Source organism: Pinus tabuliformis, chromosome 5_1 (genome assembly GCF_031772625.1).
Source record: "Pinus tabuliformis cultivar Carrire ecotype Pingquan chromosome 5_1, CPIR1, whole genome shotgun sequence".
Classification (NCBI taxonomy): Eukaryota; Viridiplantae; Streptophyta; class Pinopsida; order Pinales; family Pinaceae; genus Pinus; species Pinus tabuliformis.
In genome coordinates this window covers 460,697,052-460,700,890 of record NC_142305.1, presented here as the reverse complement: position 1 = coordinate 460,700,890, position 3,839 = coordinate 460,697,052, and positions in this window count along the sequence as shown.

The window sequence follows — 3,839 nt, the reverse complement described above, 5'->3', positions numbered from 1 at the left end:
TCCCTTAGTCCATCTTTCTTTGGCACCGTCGGCGCTGTTAATGCTTTTGCTGGCACTGTTATTGGTGCTTCTACTGGTGCTGCTGCTGATGCTTATGTTGGTGGTGTTGTCGATGCTTTCTCTTGGCTGATTTCTTTAAATGAAAGCTCCAATTCAGGGACAACCACAACGGTTGCTTGGCAGAATTGATTGATTGTAGTTATTGAGCATTGCTTCCTAGGTCTCTATGATTGCGGTTGCTTGTGCGAGGAATTCAGTGGTTCTGCTAGACATTGGTTGTGCTGACTGTTCCATCAGCAAAGAAGTCCACTTTGTTTCCATGTCCTCACTTAGCTCATGCAGTGCCTTGACGTGTATTTGAACCAGGGGCCAGATATCTCGAAGAATCTATTTTGTTCTTGTTAGTTCCAGTCTTCGCAGCCTGTCACCAGGGATCAACATGAGCTCTTACTATGTCTGGTTTTGTTAGATGTTTTGCACATGATGTTCATCACAAAACATGTCCCAAGTGTGTCCACCAAAAGAAGCTCGAAAAAATCTTTCCAACGGTATATCACACTCCCGTAACCGGTTCTTGGATTAGAAGAAATGAATGAGTGATTCTTGGTTATGCATGTTTTGAGTTTATGCACAGGTGCTACTATGTGGGAGATATACAGTGATATTTGGAGCCTACATTAAAACAAAGCAAATTTTTCATATTTTTTACTGTTTTAGTCATTTTAGTGCAGGGCCATTTTACAACAGATGGAAAGTAATTTTGCAAAACCCAAGGAGGTTTTTGTTAAGCACGAGCCATATAACAAAAACATCTTTCAGTTTTTTCACAGGTGTCATGGATTGGGATATGTGACTAGATCTTTACAGCTCATTTTCACAGATTTAAATTTTTAATGATTTTCTGTTTTAGAGATGATTTTGTGGAACATATTGCGAGCTACTGGAAATGAATTTCCAAAATTTGAGAGAGTTTTTTCTCCAACATGACCTTATCTACAAAAACCTCTTTCAGTTTTGTAACAGGTGCTATGGTTTAGGAGATACGAGTTCATCTTCAACACCTATTTTCAAAAATTCGGCCCAAGTTTAATGTAACTAATTCTATTTTGAAGAAAATGGTTGAGCTCAATCCCTTAGTACAAGGATGAGAAAATGTATATATTTTATGAATTTCATAGTGTAGGGGTTGGAATTTTGTAGAAGGTTGGATACTTGGGATTGCTTGGCACTTCATTGTACATTTCATTTCTGCAATTTTGGCAAAGGAAAGACCAGGGTTTTGCAGCACTTGTTGGGATCCATGTGGCTCTATGTTTTGATGGTGTTTTTCTCTAAGTAATTGTAAGTTCACTGATGTTTATGTGTATCATTTTCCCTTCTCTTTTCTTCTGAAATTAAACAAATGAGTGATTGAGGTAGAATTCATTGGACTGCTGTGCTCTGCCTTGAAATTTTGTTTAATTTTACATGTTTTCATCTGTTTGAGGAGGACTCTTGAGACCTTCTTGCCCTCCTTGGCTCCTCACCAGTTTGATCCACCCATTCATTCAATCCAAAGCATCAAAACTACTGCCTATCTTGCCCCTACTTGAACTCTGCAAAAATCTGGCCTTATCCTCGGACCCAAAATTTGCTTGTCCATTTTTCCCAACAAAACCCCCAAAAACTCAAATCAAAACTTTTCACTTCATACCTAGCCTAAGATTAGTTGTTAAATCAGTCATCTCAAGCCCCCTCTGATTATCTTTTGCTGAGATTGACCTGGAGAGAGCCCTCTCCTGTCCTCTTAGGGCTAGCTACAAGGCTGAGCGTGGTTTGATGTGGACCTAGAACCTTGCCTTTTCAGCCTAAGGCAAATCTAGGCTCTAACAGTCCTGGCCGTCTCATCTTCGATATGTTGGATGCAGACCTCCAAAGTGCCGATCTCTGCCCAAAAATTACTCCTTTGCTCTTTGTCCTTCCTGTTCTTGATATCAGTGAGGATCTTATTGACTCAGTATCGAAGTGGGTAGATCTGCTGATTGTTCTTTTCCAGGCTTCCTGACCAGTCATGAACTTGTTGTAGGAAGGTGTAGGCATCATTCGTGGCCTCGATAATGGATTCCTTGACAGAAACTGCAACAGTTATATTTTGTTCAATCTCGTTGGCATATGCTGTGGCAGGGTCTGATAATGCACTCCTTGTGTTAGCTGCGAGGGTTTTCCTGAGCTCTCGATTGGTAGCGATTAAATCATTGCATGTGGTCTAAATATAGTCGCATCATTCGACCAACATGTAATTTGAGAAATCTTCTGGAGTACTAGTTACAACATTAGAAATGGATGGCCACAATACCTAGAATTTTGAGGTGATCTACTCTAGCTTCTCCTTCAACTGATCCCGTTCAACTGTGAGGGCAACAATTCGCTGCTCATGGTTGGCAGTTAGGTCATTGTGTAGTGTTGCGGCCTTCTGTTCAACTTGTTGAATAAAAACAAATAATTGGGCTGAGGACCAACCCTGAAGATCATCCTGGTGCATAGTTGTTGGATTTGGGAACTAACTTTGCAGGGGATGCTCACTAGCAACGAACTTGTCTGAGTCTCTATGAGGCGAGGTAGCTTGTTGTGATGGTTTAGCCACTGGAGGAGTGGTCTGGATGGAGACAGGGAGTGGTGTAATGGGAGGAAATAGGTGAAGTGGTAGTGGAATTGGGTTGACAATGGTGGTGAGTGACTGTGTAATGATGGGTCTTGTGCTCAGTAGTGGACTCGACTCTAGTAATAAAGACATCATGGAAGCAGTGAGAACTTCTCTACTAGAGATTTTTGCGACGGATTGGGTAAATGAATTGACTTCCATATCTGTCTCTATGCCCAATGGTGTCCAAGAGGGTATGGTGTCTGAGAGGGTGGCAGATGTGGATGAAGTATGTGGGGATGAGTTGCGTGAGCTAGGTAACACAACTGAAGTGGAAGGTAAAATCTCTTCAATGATGGGCGAGGTAGTACTAGATTGGCGCTCATCAAGGGTGAGGTCAACAATGTGACTGACATGGGTTGATTTCTACTTCTTGGCCTCGACTGTTGGTTTGGTAGCTTTTGATTTACAGGGTTTTGGGATGGTGGGTTTGGAATGCGAATGAGGTCTTACAACCGGAATTGCAGCAATGATAGGGGCAGTGACCAAAGGGTTATGTTGTATTAAACTTTGAGACTCAGGAAAGTTGGAAACAGAACCTGCTGATATGCTTATATTGGCGAAGGTTTCCTTTAAGGAGCTCATTTTCTTCTTCAACTATTTGATGACCGACTGTAGCTCTTGCTCGGCCATGCACTTTCTAGAATCCACAACTGCTTCCCCTGGTATTGGTAGAGGCACCATCCGATTAAAGAAATAGATGTATCTTCCTCCCCAAATTTCCCCTGTAACTCCCGGCCATGACCCGACCTCTATGTGGAACGATTCCACTGAGAACATAAAATTATGGGCCTGCATCTGGAAAGTATGAGGATGGACAAAGTGTGGCCTTACCCAAGTGCTCCCATGAGAAACACCGAACCAAATCTTTGTCGAATATTCATCGAGTAGGGACCTGGGAATCTTCTCTGCATCCCTGATTACTGCTATCATCTTTACGTAGCAGTTACTGAACAGAGCCTCATTTATCTCTCTACTGCTCAGGTCCCCTAAAGTTCTCTAGGGTTCATTTCTGAGGGCCAAAGGCTGGTCGTCTGAAATTGGAGCTAGGTCTCGACCCTCTTGTGGGAACCATTTCCACATTGCCATGGAAACAACAAGATAACCATAAATATAATTGGTAGACTGCTTGTATACATCTTCACATGCTTTGAATAAT